Below are 22,266 nucleotides of genomic sequence, written 5' to 3' on the forward strand. Positions count from 1 at the left end.
CTTCCTTCATACCTTAGGCCATGTAGTAGTGGCATCTGTGTTATCAGTACTTGGGAACGCCAGTGGTTTTCCTGTCCAAATTGGGGAACAAGGTTGCCGAGAGTTAAATGTAAGATTAACTTAAAATCAGAGCAGAGATATGCAGAGTCATCTTAAAAGATATAAAGAGGGCCCAGTGTGGTGTCACATCCCTGTAATCTCATCACTTTGGGAGGCTGAGGTGGGAGGATCATTTGAGGTCAGGAATTTAAGGCCAGCCTGGGCAATACAGTGAGATCCTGTCTCTTCAAAAAACAAAAAATTATCCAGACATGATGGTGTGTACCTGTAGCCCCAGGTACTCAGGAGGCTAAGGTGGGAAGATTCCTTGAGCCTAGCAGTTCAAGACTGCAGTAAAGTAAAGTTGCACCACTGAACTCCAGCCTGGATGACAGAGCAAGACCCTGTCTTTTAAAAAAGGAGAAAAAAAGAAGAAGTCTATTTATTTGGTTCATAGTCTGTTGACCCCTAAAGGAAGCATCAGAAGCCACTACATAAAAGCTGTGACATGAAACTCAGGGAGATTTTTCTAAGATATTTGCCAGCTACAAGGCATTGTCCATGGGCCTTATTTCCAGAAAAAAACGGGGAGGGAGGAATGCCATGGAATAAGTTATTCTTGAGAGTCTTTGCTTATTCTTAAGGATTGTACTAGGCCCAGCCAGTCTCATTTGCTGCTTGGAAATGAGGGCATGTGCCTCAACGTGTGGGATTCCTATTAAGCATGAAATTTGACCCCATAAGTACTACCTCATCTCATGGGTACTGTCCATGTAAGATTGGGTCTCACATAATGGACCTTTGAATATTTCAGTCTCAGTTGAAAAGTCCTCTCTGTAATGAGAAAGGTGAACTGGCTCTCAGAGCTCGATTCCCTTAAACATGGGACTCTCCCTAACTCCCTTCGTTCAGATTCCATATTGAAAAAGCAGCTGTTTGGCTGGGAGCGGTGTCTCACGCCTGTAATCCCAGCACTTTGGGAGCCGAGGTGGGTGGATCATGAGGTCAGGAGATGGAGACCATCCTGGCTAACATAGTGAAACCCCGTCTCTACTAAAAATACAAAAAGCTAGCCGGGCGTGGTGGTGGGCACCTGTGGTCCCAGCTACTCAGGAAGGAGGCTGAGGCAGGAGAATGGCAACGACCTGGGAGGCGGAGCTTGCACTCTAGCCTGGGTGACAGAGAAAAAAAAAAATAAATAAATAAAAGAAAAACTAGCTGTTTTAGTTTTCTGTGGCTGTTATAACAAAGTATCACAAACTCAAATTGGGTGCCTTAAAACAATAGAAATGTATTCTTGCGTAGTTTTGGAAGCCAGCAGTCTGAAATCAAATGTCCGCAAGCCCAGCTCTCTTGGAAACTTGAAGGAGAGAAAGTTTCTTTGCTCTTCTAGCTTCTGGTGTTTGCTGGCACTCCTTGACTTGTAGATGCCTCACTCCTATTCCTGTGTCTGTGGTCACATGGCTGTCTTTTCCCTGCGTGTATCTGTCTCTTCTCCTTTTCTTTTCTTTTTTTTTTTTTTGAGAGGGAGTCTTGCCCTGTCGCCCAGTCTGGAGTGCAATGATGCGATCTCGGCTTACTGTAACCTCCACCTCGCAGGTTCAATTAATTACATCTGCAAGACCCTGACTTCCAACTCAGGTCACAATCACAAAGTCTTGTGGGTTAGGACTTAAAGAGACCTTTTGCGGGACACAATTCAACTCATAATAGCAACCCTTAGATTATGATGTTGCTCCCATGGAAACTTCCTTCTAGGAAAAGATGTCTTAGTCATACAGACTTTAAGTATTCTAGTTCCTGTGTCGGTGATTTCCTGTTGTAAAATACATAAATTAGACTCCGAGAATGATTTGGCTTCCCGTGTCATCGGACTATAGATAGAAAAAGAATGCATCGATTATATGTGGACCAGGGTTTTGCATTTCCGGAGAGAGTAATTGCTCATTGTGAGCCAATAAATTGACTTTCTGGTTTGATTCATCAGTGTCATGGTCCATCCCTGAGATTTTGGCTAGGAGAGGAGCAGCCACCATATCTATGCCAAAAAACCCTAGTTTCTGAGCTTCTGAGGTTGAGAAGCAGACTTAGTGCTAATTTGCCAGGATGTTGACTTCAACCCCAGGAGCCCACAGCAGTTGAACAATCTGGATATTTCCAAAGCTAGCAGCCCACTACCGCATTGCCATGTGGTTAAATGCGAGGGCCATTATTAGTCTCATTTTGGATTTCCAATAAGTTATATAATATATATTGTATTTCTAATATATAATTTAATATAATAGAAATCCAAAATGAGTCAAATATATGACTCAGACCATAAATATATTACATAGATAAATAAATAATGAATAAATTATATAAAGGTAATATACAATGTATTATGTAATATAATATTGGATTTTTATTAATATAATATGTGGGGTCTATATAGTAATACATATCCCAAAGAAAGTTTGGTCCCTTGGGAAAACAAACAAAACTCCCTATCACAGACAAAAAAAAAAAAAAGGAATTAATTAAAACCAGGAATATTTTAGATCTTGTCTCAGATTTGAACTTAATAAGAAAAAAGAAGAGTTTTAAAGAAAATTGGTAAGATTGTTGGTATAATAGATGAAACTGAAGCATCAACAGAAAAAACCTTGTTGTGGCAATGCCTTAAATCTCTGAAGCACTGGGACCAAATTGTAGCAGATTCGCTCCAAAAGTCATGTTTTCTTCTCTAGATTTCAACCAGTCAGCTATTGAAGAGACGGCAGGCAATGAGTCTGGCATGTTCTATGGGAAGAAAACAGAAACACCTGCAGCTTGTCTGACTGAGGCAGAAGAAACTGTGATGGGAACAATGTTCGGAGGGAATGACTGATGAATGCTTGATGGTGCTGTTTCAAGAGGAGACCTGGACATCGGAAGCGAGTGGAGGGGAGGAGAGTGGGGCTGAGATGTTTAATTTGCTAGGGTCCAGGAGGCAGACTAACTTGAGGGCTAGCACTGTGGAGCAGAGCTAGAAGGAAAGGCAGAGAGAGATTAGCAGACCAGGAGCAAGTCTCCTAGGACCGCTCCTCAAACGTGAGTGTGCCCAAGAGAGCCGGGAGAGCTTGTTTTGTTGGTGTTGTTATTTGTTATTTGTTTTGTTTTGTTTTTTTTTTCAATTGGGACGAAGTATTAGTCTGTCACCCAGGCTGAAGCGCAATAGAATGATCTTGGCTCATTGCAACCCTGGCCTCCTGAGTTCAAGCAATTCAGCCTCAGCCTCCGAGTAGCTGGTATTACAGGTGTGTGCCACCACGTCCAGCTAATTTTTTTGTATTTTTAGTAGAGTCAGGGTTTCACCATGTTGGTCAGGCTGGCTTTGAACTCCCAACCTCAAATGATCCGCCTGCCTTGGCCTCCCAAAGAGCTGGGATTACAGGTGGGAGCCACCACACCTGGCCAGGAGAGCTTGTTCAAACACAGATTTCTGGCTGTCTCCTCTAGATTCTGAGTCCGTGAATCTGGAGCAGGGTTCATATAGTTGCATTTCTATCAAAGCACTGCGAATGCTGCTGATCTGTGGATCCCCGGTAAGTAGCACTGTACTTTAGAACACACTTAACAGCTGGGAGACACTGTTGAAGTTGATTTTCCAAGGAAAGAGCAAATTTTTAGAGAAGAGAAGTTGGGGAAGGAGGTGTTGGGCTATGTATGCAGGGATGTTTCTGTTGCTAATAAAAGACATCTGAGAATGCAAATGCTATCTCCACCTTTGAAGCAAGTCTTTCTTAACTTGTCTGAGTGGCCCGGGCAGCTTCTCTTTGGTTCTCTCAATACACATTTCTGTTATGGCAATTATCTGAGGGTATTATAAATTGTGTGTGTGTGTGTGTGTGTGTCCTCACGAGAGTGTAAGCTCCTTGAATCAGAGACCAGGCCTTTTACTGTTGTATCCTACATAATAGTGCTTGGCACAGGCCTGCCACACAGTAAACACTCAACAGAGGTTTGCTGGACACATTGATACGTGAGTCAGTCCTTCAAGAATTTGAATAAATTGGAGACAGGTGAAGAAGGCAATTCCCGTGCATAAAACAGAACAAGTGTAAATCTAGAGGAAGGTGCAAGACATGCTAGGGAAAGCAAGGCAGTGAGGCAGGTGGGGGAGAGGGTGTGCCTCTGGAGAGTCAAGTCAGGTGGGTTTTGTGTGCTGGAGATTGCCGACTGTGGAGCCCTGAGAAACAGGCAGAGGAGCAAAAGCATTTTGCCTCAAGTGATAAGTGTTTTTGAGTCTGAGCTCGGAAACAGGACTCATATCTAATTTGGGCCTTAGAGCCCCAGACACCAGGTTATACTCTTGAAGCTGTTTTTACACACTATTTTTCAGTACCTTCACGGGTTGGGGGCACTGGCTGAGCTCCCATCCCACCACTAGCACCACCTTTCCAGGGGCAAGAATACGGCATCTTACAACTAATCCTCCAATTCCCAGTTGAACCACCCCAGGTGAGACTGTATGAAGCAGAGATGAGCTTTCCTTCAAGCTTTGTGCCAATTGCACCCTTGTGAGATAGGTAAATGATTGCTGTTTTAAGCCACTAGGTTTTGGAGTGCTGAATAGAAACATAGGGGCTGATTAGTAGTTCTATGAAATGTCATGTAAGTAATGAGTCTAGGACCCCATGCATCCAATGACCTTGTCACTCGCTCTTTTTTTTTTTTTTTTTGAGACAGTGTGGCTCTGTCACCCAGGCTGGAGTGCAATGGCACTATCTCTGCTCACTGCAACCTCCGCCTCCTGGGTTCAAGCAATTCTCCTGCCTCAGCCTCCAGAGTAGTCACTCACTCTTCTATCCAGATCTCATCAGTTTGTAGGTCTTTACAGGTCTTCAGGCAGAGAGAAACAATTTCCAATGAGCTTATCTCAAAGAACTGAACCCAGGACACAGGAGCAGCACACAGAAGTGGATTTGGGTTGGATGTCGCTGAGGGAAAAATAAGAAGAAAGTGTAGTCTCTGTGCTTAAAGGACATCAGCATGGGATCAGAGCTCTTCAAATGCAGTCGGAGGCCAGTTTCCCCTGAGATTGAATTAAGTTAAAAGAGGAAGTCAGCTTGGACTCACTTGAAATAAAGCTGCTAGGATGAAACCAATGTATTAATACAAACAAGACATGAGAAATGGTAACAGCGAAGGGAAGAGATCAATCTTGTGCAGGGGCTTGTGTTGCAATGCGGAAAAAATTTTGTAATCAGAATGAAACGCTAGTGATCGCATAAGCAATGGATGTCAGCGAGGACTATTGGAGAGGCACACGATTCACATGACTCTGAATCCATAGCGGGTGCTGGGAGTGGGAGGCACGGAGAGGTAGGGAAGCCATGACTGTTTGCCAGAGAACAATGTTCCCTTGGGCAGGGAGGGCCACTTACTAGGCAGAGATATGATGGAAACACATTTATGCAGTGGCTCAGTGTTTGGTACCATGGGAGATACCAATTTAAAGACATGGCCCAAGGGATATGATGCACATCTGCCAACCATAGGAACTCTCTATGCAAACTGTTCCATCTCCCTAAGCCAAGGGCCTTCAAGCTTTAAGGAGCCTGGGTTGAAATTCGAGTCTGGGAGTCACAATGTTTGTTGTGACCCCTCACCCTCTGCTCCATTGTCCTCCTGGTGCCCTTTTTAGGAAGGCCCAGGCAGAATAGAAGCTACTGGGACTGTAATTATCTTTACTGTGCTGCAAGCCTTCCTAGGTGCAGTGAGAGCATCTTACTCACACTGAAGATTCTTAAAAACTGCTTATTGACTGGGTGGATGAATGTCTGCTAGGGGAATGAACCCAGTGCCCAGTGGTACAGGAGGGCCTCGGAAAAATGCAGAGGGGCCCTCCAGAAGGAGAGGACAGTGGGACTGCACGGGAAACATCACCCATGCAGGTGGGGATGTGGAGAGGTCAAGTTTAGGAAATCTCAGGCCTTGTGGAAGTCCTTCTAATCAAGTGGTAATAGGGAGGAAGTCTCACTCATTTTTTTCTTTCTTTCTTTCTTTTTTTTTTGAGACAAGAGTCTTACTCTGTCTCCCAGGCTGGAGGGTGGTCGTGTGATCTCAGCTCACTGCAACCTCCGCCTCCCGGGTTCAAGCAATTCTCCTGCCTCAGCCTCCCGAGTAGCTGGGATTACATGCATGCGCCACCACACCCGGCTAACTTTTTTGTGTTTTTAGTAGAGGCAAGGTTTCACCATGTTGGCCAGGCTGGTCTCAAACTCCTGATCTCAAGTGATTTGCCTCCCCTTGGGCTCCCAAAGTGCTGGGATTACAGGCATGAGCCACCATGCCCTGCCCTAACTGGTCATTTTCAGTGTCCCTTGCTCTGCTCTGAAGGGAGGTGCCAGCAGGCAGGGAAAGATGGGAATTGCAGGAACCCACATAAATCCCTAATTGGAGCTCCGGCTCCCTCCCAGAACCAAGGAGCCAAGGGAGCCAGGGCTATGTTCTGTATAACCAATTTCCACAGCCTTTTGAAGCCACCCTCTCCGTGCCGCCAATTCAGTCTTCTGGTCTACCAGCCCAGAGACTGTTGAGTGCTGGCAGCAGAGGGGCCAGGAGCTACTGAGAGGCAGCATCTCCATCCAGAGACCCCTGCCTGGGACGTCTGTCACATCCTGAGTCAGTTGCCTCTGGTTAACCCAGAGTCAGTGAGAGCAGGAAACCCCCAAATGTCACCATAAAACTGGGGACATTTTCAAGGTAACCCCCCCACCACACCCTGGGTAATATAGTTAAACCCCTTCATTTTACAGGCAAGGAAACCAGAGATCAGAAAGGTTAAATGACTTCTCAGAGGCAGTGGTAGAGCAAGTTCTACCCTCCTTTCCATTACAGGCTTAAAGTCAGCATCACTTTAGAGGAGATTTAACCAGCAGGTGAGCAGGTGGCATCAACGCAGAACACACAGTTTGGCAGGGCCGGCTTCTCTGCCCTTCTCCTCTTCCTGTACTCACCCTCCCCAACATGGAAGAAAGTGGCTTTTCCATCCTCTTCACCACTTTGTTCATCATCCCGCCCCACAGCAGGGAGGGAGGCTTTTAACAGAATCACCCTTGGGAAGTTTTGCCTTGGGATTCTATTTAAATGACAGAATAGACCTGTTTGTATGGTGGGGATCCCTCTCAGTAGAATATAGGTATACGGGGTGTTGTAAGTTGAATTGTGTCCCCCAAAAAGACAGATTGAAGTGGTAATGCCTGGTACCTACGAATGTGACCTTATTTGGAAATACGGTCTTTGCTGAAGTAATTAAGACGGAAGTTAAGAGGAGATACTGGAATAGGGTGGGCCCTTAATCCAGTGTAACTAGCGCCCTTATGAAACTGCCTTTGCAAAATTATAACTGAGGAAATTATGACAGTGAAAGAAATCAGCCCTAACCGACTCTATCTTGCTTCTCTGACCCTTAAGCTGTCCTTGTTCTTTCCTGGGCGTAGGCTGAACTAACTTCGGGAAGGAATTCAGTTTATTGTTTGACTCTGAAACAAAATTGATAACTGCCCTTTCCCCAAAAGACCCCCTTCTTGTCTGGGGTCCCAGTCTGCCTCTGGAGGACTAACAAATGAGCTATAAGATTAGAAATTAGCCTCTGGCTTCAAGAGTCTGAACCTCTCCAGATTGCTCCTGGGGGTAACATCACTATTGTAAAATCTCAGATCAGTGCTTGAGATACTTTGCAGACCTTGCACTTGATGGAGCAGTTGACACCACCCAGACCCAACCAGTTCTGCCCAACCAGCTCTGCCATCCCACCCAGGAACACAAGACATTAGGAAAACCTAACTTTGACCCCCTATGATTCCATCTCCAACTTGACCAGTCTGCCTCCCCATTTCCTAAGACTCTACCTGCCAAATTATCTTTAAAAACTCGGATCCCCGAATGCTCGGGGAGACTGATTTGTGTAGTAATAAAACTCTGGTCTCCTGCACAGCTGACTCTGTGTGAATTACTCTTTCTCCACTGCAATTCCCCTGTCTTGATAAATCGCTTCTGTCTAGGCAGTGGGCAAGGGGAACCCACTGGGCGGTTACATTTATAGGAAGAGAAGAGTCACAGCCACACACAGACAACACTTGTGACAGGGCAGACATTGGAGTGATGCTGCCACAAGCCAAGGATGCCCTATCTGCCAGAAGCTGGAAGAGGTAAGGAGGGTTCTTCCCCTAGAGGTTTGGAGGGAGTGTGGCCCTGCAGACACCTTGATTCTGCACGTCCAGCCTCTGGAAGGATGGGAGAATAGATATCTGTTGTTTTAAGCCACCTGGTTAGTGATACTTCCTTACAACAGTTCTAAGAAACTAATTCATAGCGGAGCCCAGGCAGCTGAGGCAGGATAAAGCCAGGACATGTGCAGAGGGGCCTAGAAGAGAGAGGAGGGAGGGGAACCAAGGAGGAAGGGCTCTCAGAAGGGCTTACCCGGCACTGACTCAAAGTTGGGCAAGGGGAAAAGCCGAGCAATGTGTGGGCTGTGTGGGATCCCATTCTGGCTGACGAGAAGCTGAACTCATTTTTTCCCCTTCAATTGTGGGGCCTAACAGTGCGGACCAAAAAGTTAATATCTAGAAATTGAGTCACTGAAGCCATCTCTGGCTGGCCCCTTTGAACTTGCACCTCCTCATTCTACAGCTGACAACTGTCAAGAACTGTCCCCTGCCATTTCACCTGAGCTGACTTGACCTCCCCAGGGGAATGAGCCTCGTCTTGCATGTCCCCTTCTTTGGGTCCCTGACAGTGCTGCTGCAGGTGTATTTAACATGTAGAGGTAGCTTCATACATATGTCCTGGTTGGTTGATTCGGTTTCATAACAGATGTACATAATATGGTGCTTTGGGTTTGTTTAATTTTAAATATACCTGGCAAATCTGTTTCGAGTATAACAAAATGTTTCTACTCCTGGGCAGTAGATAGATCATGTGGCAAGCAGATTGCAGGTCACGTCTACTCCATGCCCTCAAATGGTGATGGCGCTGTCACTGAGCATCACAGAGCCTTCCGATGTGGGCTTTTCTTGTTTGTGCTTTCAAAGTATTTCTTATTTTAGAAAACGCCCATCTGACCTTTTCTTTTTTCTGTATGAACTCCCCAATCTCCCACTCCAGTCACTTTGTTACTCATCTTCCTTTTAAAATTCTTTATTTACTTTTTGTTTTCACAGGGTTCAAGGAGCAAGATGATATGATGAGATATGCATTGAAAAGCTTCAGTCCTGCTTCCATCCTTATCTTCTTCGCCCTGGACCATAAGTGATCATCGTTATTCGATCCTTATTTGTTTTTAGAAATAAAACTCTTATGCAGATACCAACACATACAAATCTGTATTCTTATACCCTCTATTTCTTACACACAAAGTAGCATATTCACTGCTTGACACGTTGCTATATTTATTTGTACTTTATTGAGACATAACATATATAGTAAAATATACACAACATAATGCATAGGCCAGTGAATTTTTTCTTTTTTAAAATTTATTTTTCTTGTATGACTTTTAAAAGGGCTTTATTGAGGTCCAATTGATACATAATAATAAACTGGAATATATATATACACCCATGAACCATCACCGTAATTGAAATAATGAAAATAATCATCACCTGCAAAAGTTTCCTGTTAAGCCAGGTGTGATGGCTCGTGCCTGTAATCCCAGCACTTTGGGAGGCTAAGGTGGGAGGATCACTTGAGCCCAAGAGTTCAAGACCAGCCTGGACAACATGGCAAAACCCCATCTCTGCAAAAAAATACAAAAATTTAGGTGGTGTATGTCTGTAGTCCCAGCTACTCAAGAGGCTGAGGCAGGGGAATCTCCTGAGCCCAGGATGTTGAGGCTGCAGTGCACCCTGATCGTGCCACTGCAGCTGGGTGACAGAGTGAGATCCTGTCTATAAATAAATAAATAAAGTTTCCTCTGGCCTCTATATTTTCTTATTAGCTTGTAAAAGTGAGCAGATTGATGAGTTAGGTTGAAGACATCTAGCAGTAAGCTGATCACACCCTCATGGTTCCTTCTTAGAGACTCCTTTAGCTTCTTTCCCTTTGTTTCTCTCTTTCTCTCTTTCTTTCTCTTTCTCTTTCTTTTCTTTTCTTTTTTCAGATAGGGTCTCACTCTGTTGCCCACGCTAGAGTGCAGTGGTATGATCATAGCTCTCTACAGTCTCAAATTCCTGGGCTTAAGCAACCCTCCCACTTCAACCTCCCAAGTAGCTTGGATTACAGTGGTGTGCCACCATGTCCGGTTATTTTTTGTAGAGACAGGGTTTTCACCATGTTTCCCAGGCTGTTCTCCTAGTGTCAAGAGATCTGCTTGCCTCAGCCTCCCAAAGTGCTGGGATTACAGGCATGAGCCACCGTACCCAGCTGAGGCTGCTTTTGTTTCTTAAGAATCCATGAGACAGGTAATAAATGTACCTCTTTACTACTCCTAAATCTTATTAATCACTTAAATTTCTGACAATTAATGATTGGGACTCAAGGGACTTTGATAAGGTTAATTTGAAGTTCTCAGCAGTAGAAAGTTTATTTTGTCAATCTTCAAAGCTTCTAGTGTCAGAGCTTCTGGTCCAGGGCTGTTTGACTCAAAGAACCAAGGGACTCTTGGAAAAAGAAACAGGACTTCCATGGAATTTCAGGATCTCCATTGTTTATAAGCCAAAATTCTGGGAAGAAGGAAATGAACCCTTATTAAGCACTTCTATGGGTCATCACTTTATATAAAATAAGGAATTTAATCTTCAACAATAACCTGTGAAAGGGATGGGATTACCACCATTTTTACAGAAGAGGAAATAGGATCTGAGAGCCTAAGAAACTTGCCCAAGGTCACTCAGTAAGTGGCATGAACTGGAGTTGAAACCCAGAGCTATATTGTTTTAGAGCCCATCCTTTCTATTTCATGGCCCTACCCTCTGCCCCCATCTCTAGATAGTATTAACAATTGATAGACAGATAGATAAGTAGATAGATAGATAGATACAGATACACACACATATATTTGCGTATCAGGATGTGCTGTATGTTACATTTTATTCATTTCCGAAGGCCTTAGGAAAAAAACAATAGCATTCTATAGAACATGAAGGCAAATGGTTACAAAATACATGGATACGTGTATTTTACTGCTGATATAAATTTATGTCTATTGAATTATTCCCAAGTTAACAAGGACCGAGAAGTTACTGTGGCCTAAGAATTGTGCTCTGTGTGTTAGCAGAGACAAAATAAGCAGCATCTAGTACCAAAGCCTGTATCATGTTGCCAGAGAAGTGAAGCATTAAGTGGAAATTGTGTGTAGTGGCTGTGAGGGCAGCGTGCTTCCCAAAGAGCTTGACTGGCGGGAGGAGGATTAGATGCGAAGTCGCATGTGTAATTGGGAATCTGATCTGTAAACACTGAGGTTTTGATGTCTTTCTGAAGTTCACACAAAGAGCTAATAGCTGGGTTGCGACTGTGTCTTAGGCATCCTGGATAGTTAACATCTAACCAACCTCTGTCTTCTCCAAAAGCTGCACTCTCCTTACGGCAGGAGCCAACATCAGTTTGCTGCAAGGGAGGAGAATGAGGATGATGGTATCAATCGGAGTCCCACAGGAAACCAGTGACACACTCAAAATATGTGATCGAGAGTTCCACGAAGGGGCCATTGACAAAGGTGGAGCTGGTTTGGAGAAAAGCAACAAGGGATGCAGAAGCCTCAGAACCAGCAGCGACAGGAAGCCACTGGCACTAAGGGACAAGGGGTAGGGAGCGGTAGGTGAGGCATGGTCAGCCATGGGTACGGAAGCGCAGCTATTGCCGCATCAGAGTTATCAATATTCCATCCTTGCTCTCCCAATATCCTCTGATCATGCGCCTGGTGCCCTGGAAGCCAGAGGTCACTGGAGCTGTGTGGTTGCAGTCCTTAGAGGTCAGCTTCCTGGCTGGAGCACAGTGCTGAAAGGAAATGGACAGAGGGTGGTTCTGGCAGAACAGATGGAGACTATCCAGTGCAAAATCCATGCCGGGGGAAACTGGGAAGAGTTTTCTGGGGGAGTGCATTAAAGGAGCTATTGCAGGCGCCTTAGAATCTCAGAGTCTTAAAGTCACTCCCTTCCATAATCCAACAGCTTGCTCTGGTTCTCAGGAAAGCTCTGTAATTCCAGGACCTTATTCTTATTGTAGTCACCCTTTCTGCAGAGCACAGACACAAGAGCCAGCTGTTTAGCTCACACCCTTGCTGAAGAGGTGGTAATGGATCTATTCTTAGTTTTGTTATGGGTTAGCAACTGGACGTTCAAGGTAGTGGGCACCTAGATAACTCTGAATGATGGTGTTTGTTGGTTTGAAAGGGGTCCTCCTCATTAATTTATTATCTTGCTGGAGAAGCAGTTGCATTTTGGCTTCAGCCTTTAAATGATAGTGGCTCTATTTCCGACTTGCTTGGAAACTATTATTAACTATTATTCCAAACAATACACTTGCATATTTGACAGCCAGAAACCAAATTTAGCCATGCAAATTATAAGCAACTGCTCTCTTAAAATGTCACTGTGATGTCCCAATTTTTAAGAAATGGAAGATTAACAAAGCCAGCTTCAAATGCTTAAAACAATATTTTATGTAAGAAGCCATTTTCCCCCAGAGATACATAGACCTGTAAAATGCTTCCAGAGCTCTCTGGAAGACAACCAATATTTCTTTCAAAGGAAGGGGAAGTAGCAGAACATCAAATATATGCAAAAACCCTTCAAACCTGGAAGTGCCGTCAACTTACTAAGGAATTATGTTAAAAATAAGGGAAACTTAAGAGGCCACTTAAATGATTTAAACACCATATTTTTCCTCTTCTCCAAAAATCCCCCAAGACAATGCTCATAATGTTAGACTGACCTTTTAGCATATGTGATTTTAGTGAAAGACATTTCTCTTCTTCTAAATATATCTCAAACCATTCTTAAAAGTAATGATTTCTCATTAAGGTTCTTGCACCTGCTTGTGAAGAAAAGACATCTGACCTTTAAAAAATATTCCATGGGTCTGAATCATCTAAGTATATTGTAGCTTTATTCTTGCAGACAAGGGAAACCAAAAATGATCTGGATAATGGAGAAACCTGTGAATATAACTGGATTTGAATCACACTACTAGCTTCAATTCACACAACTTGATTGGGATCCCACTGTGTAATTTTAGGCAAGTTACTTTACCTCTCTAAACCTCAGTCTTCTTATCTCTAAAATAAGGATAATGCGACTATCCTGAATGCTTATTGTAAGCAATAAATGGATTTGTGTGTGCGTACCGTTTTCAGTAAATGAGCATTAGGGTATTTTCTTTCTTTTCCTTTTTCTTTTTTGAGATGGAGTCTCACTCTGTCTCCCAAGCTGGAGTGCAGTGGTGCGATGTCGGTTCACTGCAGCCTCTGCCTCCTGGGTTCAAGCAATTCTTGTGCCTCAGCCTCCCCAGTAGCTAGTACTACAGGCATGAGTCACCACGCCCAGCTAATGTTTGAATTTTTAGTAGAGACAGAGTTTCACCATGTTGGCCAGGCTGGTCTCTAACTCCTGACCTCAAGCGATCTGCCCACCTCCCGCAGTGCTGAGATTACAGGCGTGAGCCACTGCGGCTGGCCAGAGTGCTTTTTTTTTTTTTTTCTAAAGCTTCTTGTCACACAGAATACAGTGAAAGAATCCAACTACAGTAATTCAAGAGTCTTCTCAGAATTTAGAGCTCAGAACTGAGACTGAAGTATTGGCAGAGGACCTAAGAGACAAAGAGAACTTTGTTGTATACATGGATTCTGAAAAAATGTCATGGTTTCTGACAAACTAATCTAGCATACGCCAACCTAAGGGTGCTGGCATCTATTTTCAGACTTATCCCTCGGGGTACCACCACCAGCTTGCCTGGGATTACCTGATCAAGTAGCTTAGAGACCATAATAGTTATAATAATTGAGATAGTCATGGTAGCAGTACTTCCTCTTCCTGTGAAATGATTAGTATGATTGCTCTGCTGCCCATACTTAGGGAAATGATACTTTCAGACATGGAAAGGATGATGATATGAAATTGGGACCTTGTTCTGTTGGAAATGCTTTGAGTTTTAAATAGCTTCAAACTTTAAGAGTTTCAATACAACAGAAGCTCTAAAAATCCAGGGTCTTTGAGTAGTCTTCACACCTCTCTGCCCATTTCCGGAGATGCACTGAATTTGAGCCTTTGAGGAAGAGGGTAATCTGTTCTTTATATTTTTCTGATTTTTAAAATAAATCTTATACGATGGATCATCATTTTACAATTTATAGTAATAAAAATGTTTGCTTTTAAAAAAGTCTTCCAAAGAAAGTGTTTTTGAATGTTTTAAAATATTGTTTACTTTAGTGTATTTTATGTAAACTAGAATCACTGAACCTAAATAGTACATAGAAGGAAGGGAGAGGGGAGTTAGAAGACATTTTTTCCTAAAAGGGCAATGGTAGTAAATTGCCCAGATTCTGGAACCTTCTGTCTCAGTCCAATTCCTGACTAGACCATTTAAAAGTTGCATGAATCTTGGATGAGTTACTTAACTTTACTCTGCCTCAGTTTCATTGTCTGTAAAATGGAGACATCATATAATGTTATGAGAATTAAATGATTTAATATATATTAAATGCTAAGGAAAACTTGGGCGGGTAGTGAACATGACTTAAGTCTTAGCTATCGTGATTATTACCCCTCTCAGAATCATTGCTTAGAATAATTCAGCTTTTATTGTACTTATTTGTTTTAAACTACTTTTTATATTTATCAAAGTTATACATAACCTGGTTAAAAGTCAAATTGTATTTAAAGGGTAGTAATGAAAAATAACAGTCTCCATGTTCACAACCAATCTGTGATCTTGCTGTCCAGAGGCAGTTACTTCCAATCCATTCTTTTAGCTGATTATTCTGGTTTTTAGTTCCTTGGTTCTAAACAATAAGTATAAATGGTTATTTCCTGATTTATCAGTTTTAGACATTATCTATCTATATGTATTATAGCTGTTGAATTGAGCTTTTGTTCATTCTCTCATTTCTCTGATATCTACCAGTGCAATGAGGTTCTATCAAATTTATGGTTAAATCAGATTTGGCATTTACTTTATTACGGTTATATATGTATTGTTCACTTTTGAACCAAGTGATGTGCTATAATTACATTTTGCTTTAGAAATTTTTGTTTTTATTGGAGATAATAATTATTTTTAAAAATTTACTTAAATTTATTTAATTCTCCACCACACCCACGATCACTCAGGTCTATCCAACACCTTCCATTTTACCTTCAAATGGTCAAATATTCTTGATAATTGGCCAATCCCATTGTGCTTCGAAGACATCTGCCCCTGAGCCATTTATCCTTCTAGTCCAGTCTGTACTTACTACTAACGTAGTCCTACTCCCCAGTTTCCTCCTGGATTTTCCTTGCACCTGTTCTGTGTCCTGCATCCTCATCTTATTTTACTCCCTTATTTTTCTGGAGCACATCCTCTAGAAGCCTATTAAGAAAAGGTACATCAGAGGAAAATTTCCCGAGTCCTTGTATATTTGAAGATATCTTTATTCTCATACTTGATTGATAATTTAACTGGTAATGGAATTCCAGGTACATCCATAACTTCCCTCAGAATGTTGAAGTTAGCATTGGTTCAATGTCTCCTGGCTTCCTGTGTTGCTGTAGAGCATTCTGATGTATTTCCAATTTCATTTCTTTTGCATGTGATTGTTTTGTTTTAAGTGCTTTTAGTATCTTCTTTTTTAAATGGCTGGCATAATTCAGTTTGGATCATTGTTTATTCATTTATTATGCTGAGCATTTTGTGGTTACTTTCAATCCGGAGACTCATATTATTTTGTTCTGAGAAGTTTTCTATTATTTCTCTGACAATTTCCTCTCTTTGTTTTCTTTATTCTTTTCTCGGAACTACTATTAGTTGTTTGTCAGATTTCTTGTATTGATTCTTTACATTTCTCATGTTTATTCTTCAACTTTTCTCCTCTTTGTATTTTCTGGCCTTTGTGGGCTCTTTCCTCAAATTTATCTGTCATTCCCTTTACTGAGCACTGGAAACTTTATACTTTGTTTTTTGAATGAATAATATATGCTTTTGGTACAAAATTCAAAATTACTAATGAGAATGTAGATAGAAGTTAGCCTCCTTCTGACCCTTGCTCCTTAAATATCCAATTCATCTACTTGGTGGGGATAAATATTCACAGATGGGACAGCACAGAGGGGAACAGAGGGTTAGGGCTAACAAGCGGAAGTATTTTATGGAAGTTTGCACACTGAATGATGGAAGTCCCAGTTTTCTTTCTCCATCTTATTCCTGGAAAGCAATCATCCAGGCGTATATTCTCCTAGATAGGGAATGGTTGGATTATTTTTCTGGAGAATATAACCTTGGCTGTCAATATCACTGGGTCTCTTCTCCTGGGTTGGTAAGAGTCCTCATAGCAGAATATTTTAATATCTTGCTTGGAGGGCATAAGCCTAGCTGCTAACATTTTGAGAAAAAGAGCAAGCTTGGGAGTGAGTGTTGTCTCTATTTAGTATGCCAATTTCTACTTAAATTTTCTGTTTTTATTATTGTACTACCATCTTCAACTATGCTTGGTCACTAAGTTCAGAGACTCTGTTTTACCTCCTTTAGAGAATATTAAGCCTTTAGTGTTCTGTTGGGGTGGAGGAGGGAAAGTCATCTGGTTGAGTAAAGGAAAGGAGATATTGTTCTAAGTGCCTTTCTATGCTTTAAATTGCATAATTTCTGTTGATTTGTTTTCTTGTTTACTGACGCTTTCCTTTGTTATCTCCTTCCTACTCTTTTACCTAGTAAATATTTTATTTCAGATATTATACTGCTCAGTTCTAGAATTTTTCTTATGTTTCTGTATCTTTGCTAAGATTCCCTATCTTTTCATTCATTATAAGAGTATTGTCTTTTGCATCATTGCACACAGTTATAATAGCTTCCATAAAATCCTTGTTTGCTACTTCAAACATCTGGGTCATCTCAAGGTCAATTTCTGTTAATTATCTTTTCACTTGAGAATGAGTTGCATTTTCCTGTTACTTTATATATGGAATAATTTTGGATTGTATTCTGGACGTTGTGGATGTTATGTTTGGACAATCTGGGAGAGTGTTGTTGTTGAATTTATTTATTTTAGTAGGCAATTGCTTTGGATAGATTCAAGCTAAAAACTCTGATTTTTGGTGGCAGCTCATATCTCCTTGTAGTTCTTGCATACTTAGCTGATCTGTGTGCAATTTGCCCTGTGCATGTGTAGCTAGGCAGTCACTCAGAGTTAACACACTTAATTTGTGGCTCCCCTTCTTTGGCCCCTCCTTTCCAATATTACCTCTTTATTTCCCCTGTGGTTGTGGCTATAGTGGCCCTGAACTCTTTTCTCTGGTTCTTCAGACCAGAAAGACCACAGATTTTCTATTGGAGTTTTAGTAGTGCCACCTGGCCACCTTCCTTAGGTCCAAGAAATAGGAAGAAAGGGGAAACTTACTCTGCTACCTTGTGCCATTCCCTCCAAATGCCAACTCCCCTCCACAGTCTACCTGCTTTTGTTCACTCTGCAGTGCTTTCAGATTTTTTTTTTTAAAGTTGTTCAAAGTTTATTATTATTATTAGAGGCAGAGAGGTCCGGTGGGAGCTTATTCTATTAGAGGTGAACTCCTAACAGCTTGTCAACAGCCTTTTAAACAATTCTATTTACCATTAACTCTGCTTCCAAAGTAACCTGTTATCACCAATTTCTGAGCTTTTTAAAAGTTCTGTGGTGCAAATGACAATAGTCATGGTTAGCATATTTCTCTAAAAATTATTCTTTCTATATTCTCTAAAAATTATTTCAGTGAGCATAAATAACATGTAAACCAAGTGGGAGTTAATGAAAGATTGTGTCATGGAACATTTTAAATTAGACAGAATTCCTGCTGCTCTTGCATTTGGTCTCAAAATGGCATTGGCTAGGTTTTTTTCAGCCTCATGTTGGCCAAAATAAGAGCCTTTCTTTAAACCAGTGTTTTAAAACAATCATCATCTCAACTGTTTTGGATTATCAGTTGGCTGCAAACCAGGGGGTCACCCATGGCAGCATGATACACACCATGTCTGTAGGTTTTCTTTTCTTTTGATTCCAACGAGAACATCAGAGAAACAAAGAACACTTCTTTGCAAGATGGACTCTTTTAGAGGAGATGGTCGGCCAATGGACTGTGTACACAAAGCTCAGAAATTGTGGTCCCTTGGGGCATCTCATCTTGTTAGGATCATCATGGTCTCCTCAGACTGAAATTCATGGGTCGTGAGTCCCCAGCACCTGATTCCCTCAGCACGTGATTCTTCATGAGGTTAGAGCAGTTAATACTGAGAATGTTGCAATCCTGTGAGTAAATAAAGTTTCTGTTTCTGTGTTGGAATTTCCTGTTTTCTGCACCTGGTTTGGATATTTGGTTTATTTGCATAAGAATGAACATGTGTAACTTGGGATTCAACCCAGAGAGGGACTTTTAGAAAAGTCTAAAGTCAGAGGGGACTATTGTCTATATGAGTACACTTTTTAAAGCATCCCTTTCATTAGCTATCAAGGCATAAGCTCTGTTTCCTAAGGAAAGTCACCCCAAACAGCTATGATATAAACTACGAAAGAAGTAGATGTGGACATAATTAGGCACATTTTTATTTCCAATTGAAATGCAATTGGAAACTCTAGGGCTCAAGTCAAAACTTTTGACTTTGTTCCCTGGTCCAGAATTCAAAAACGATTTCTCCCTCTGGAATTGTACTCTTTTTTTCTGAAGATTATTGAATTCAAATGACTTGAAATGGAACCCATCAAATCTAGTTGAATTTTTGGAATTCTTTAAATTCTCAAGCAGGTTGCATTTATCTGGTGCTCAGAAGTTGTTGTGAATGAGCAATATCCTAAGGTGTTCTCTGAACTCAGAACACCCAAATTGTTTTCTTCCTGTAGAATTTTTGCTAAGCCCTGAGGTGCAAAATTTTCCCTCCCTCCCTTCCTCTCTCTTTCTTTCTTTCTCTTTCTTTCTTTCTTTCTTTCTTTCTTTTTTTCTTTTTTCTTTCTTTTCTTTTTCTTTCTCTCTCTTTCTTTCTTTCTCTCTCTCTTTTCTTTTTCTTTTTCTTTCTTTCTTCTTTTTCCCTTCCCTTCTCTTCCCTTTCCTTCCCCTTCCTCCCTCCCTCCCTCCTTCCCTCCCTCCCTCCCTTCCTTCCTTCCTTCCTTCCTTCCTTCCTTCCTTCCTTCCTTTTCTTTTCTTCTTTTCTTCCTTTCTTTTCTTTTTTTTTTTTTGTCTTAAATTATCTCATAGTTTTCCTACTTTCAGATGGGGAAATTTAAACATTGGAAAGGTAAGCATTGGACTTGTGTTTTGGTCACAAACACAGCTTTTGGGGCACAAAGACAGAAAAGTAAAAGACAGATCTCCTTCTCCAATACAAGGCTATGTGAATTCTACTACTGAGCCTTCTATGAAACACTAACTCAGTGGTTCATCCCGTGGGGGACCTGAGCCCATAGGAGTTCTTTAAAGGAAGAAAGAGAGATTTTTGAATAATTTTCATTATTTCAAGAAGTTCAACAGACATCGCACATTTCCCAAAATAAAACTGCATGAATTAACCAGAATGTCATGATATTTTTGCTTTTGATTAGAGTTAAATTAATTCAGTTTGATAACATTGATTATCATGTTGATCTGAAACTTTGATTACAGTTATATATGTCTTAGATGATTAAAATGTGAAAATAGGTTAATTATGTCTTAATAAATTCAGTTTATTTGATAGGCAGAAATTTATAAAACCTGAAACTAATCAGAACAAAATATGACACATTTTCACAACTCCCTATAAGTATCTTAAACAAGTAGAATGCTAAGACATAGGAAACTCTAAAATGTATCCATTTCAAGATTCTTCTGGAAGATTTTGTATATTTTTTTCTATCTAGCTGCCTTAACATGAACAGTATAAAGTCAAATTGTTCTTTCTTATACATTTAACATTAATTATGACAACAGTTCATTGACCAACGTCCACCAATGGTGGATCTCAGCTGTTTAGATTTAATTATGTGTGTATCGACTCTTCTAATCTCCACTTAAGGAGTTGAATATCTGTAGATGCTGATCAGACATTTAAAAGAGGGTAATAACACCAGTGTTATATTGAGAAACAATGAGAAAAGATAAGTTTAATTCATCGTTCTGCTAAAAGTCAATCGACAACATTTTTCATGGGCTAACAACAGTTAATAAAGACAGTTAAGCCAGTTTGGAAAGTATAAATGGAAGAATAACATATTTCCTGATTTCATATGACTCATTAGGCTCATCAAAAGACTTTTCTTAGAGGAAGCACTCAACTTGCTTCTCTGAGCTAACGCTACAGGTTGTGGTTTTCGTAATCATGCAGTGATCACTGTGGCTTTGGGCGTCACTTTTCTGACGCACCTGGCTCCAGCTGTTTTAGATACACAGTCCAGAGTTCACATTGCTGAAGGGCAATGACTGAGATCATTGTTTCCCCAGGGTGTGCCCTTTAAAGGCTAAATCGATGGCGAGATGGCATAGGCTTTGGGGCTGAAGAACACACGATATGCTAAGTTTAGGTCACATTCTTTCCTAGATATTTGGACACCAGAGATGATTTATGGGGTATTTCTTGGTCCTAAGGCAAGGTTGTGCATGACCTACACTGCTGTCTCTGTGCAGGTGCCCATGAACTTGGAGGCAACAGCAGAACGTGCTAAGTATTATCACTCACGGGAGTTCATATTTGTATGATTGCTGCATATCTGTTGGAGCACATTATGTAAAACACTGCTGGTGATGGAAGTTGCTTAATCTACTCAGAGTCCTCATGTGCAAAGGAAGGGTAGGGCAGATGGTCTCTAAGGACTCCCCTATCCCCAGGCTCTGGCCAACTTTCTGTAACACTAAACTTCCTTGAATAAAAAGCCTCAGAATAGAGATAGCCTGGGATGACATACTTGACCAAGCTGATACCAGACAGGTGGCAATTTACATGTGTGAGAGGCTCTCATTTGAAAGTGGGGAAAGCTAGGTGGACACAAAACCTATGCCTCCAAGTATAGATTTTATCCTTAAAAAAAGAAGTTTCACACATGGAAGACTATTCTTTCCTTTCATCGTTTTGTGCCAGTGTACAAAATGAAATGACCAATAACGACACTTGTAAGTATCTTCACTGGAATCTTGTATCCCTGGAACTTAAAGGATTAACAGTTAGAAGACTTTAATGGTATAATTTTCTGTGTTCCCAGACATGCCTTTAAAAGTCTTCACTTCCTGTTTGTCTTCCATTCTAAGCTCTCTCTCCTGCACAAGACCTGCAGGGCTTGGCATCTGTGAGCACTCCAATAAATATTTATTACTAAATTCAGTTGTCATTCATTTAGAATGTACTCGGTGCCAGCCCTTGTTTTTCTAAGCCTATCTTATTTAACCTTTACCATTACCTCATGATTTACTCTTATCCTTATTTTACAGATGAAGAAATGGAGATTTTTGGGAGGCTGAGTAATTGGCCTGCGGTTATATAAATGTGGAAAAGCAGGCTTCAGACTAAAGCACGTTTGACTCAAGAGCTTGTGTTGTTAATCACTTTGCCATCTTGCCCCCCTTCCTTTTGTTGTATGGATGAATAATATGTGCTGTATCATTTAATGAAAAGTGTGGTTTTGGCAGATCTCCTTTGCTTGAACACATCTTCTGTGGTGGAGAGGAAGGGGCTCAGAGGTAGGAATTCTCTCGCCAGCTTCACCAGGAAAATAGAAATATACAACCAGGAAAATAGACAGGAAAGCTGTTTCCTGGTGAAAACAGCTTTACCAGGAAAATAGAAATGTACAACCTAATACCTAGTATACAACCTAGAAAGAACAGATCTCACTCACCAGGAGCAAAGTGTCATGTAGGGACATATAGAAGTTTAAAAATACATACACGCAAAGCAAATATCCACATTTTATAAGGGCACAACCAAGCAAAATGATATATATTAAATCCATTGGATGGTTGCTCTTGGGAGTGGAAATAGGAGTGAAAAATATAGTTAGAAGACAATAAATAAACACATAAAGAGGAGAGGGACCTTCTTTTTTTTTTTTTTTTTTTTTTTTTTTTTGAGACGGAGTCTCGC

This window comes from Papio anubis, chromosome 8 (genome assembly GCF_008728515.1).
Source record: "Papio anubis isolate 15944 chromosome 8, Panubis1.0, whole genome shotgun sequence".
Taxonomy (NCBI): Eukaryota; Metazoa; Chordata; class Mammalia; order Primates; family Cercopithecidae; genus Papio; species Papio anubis.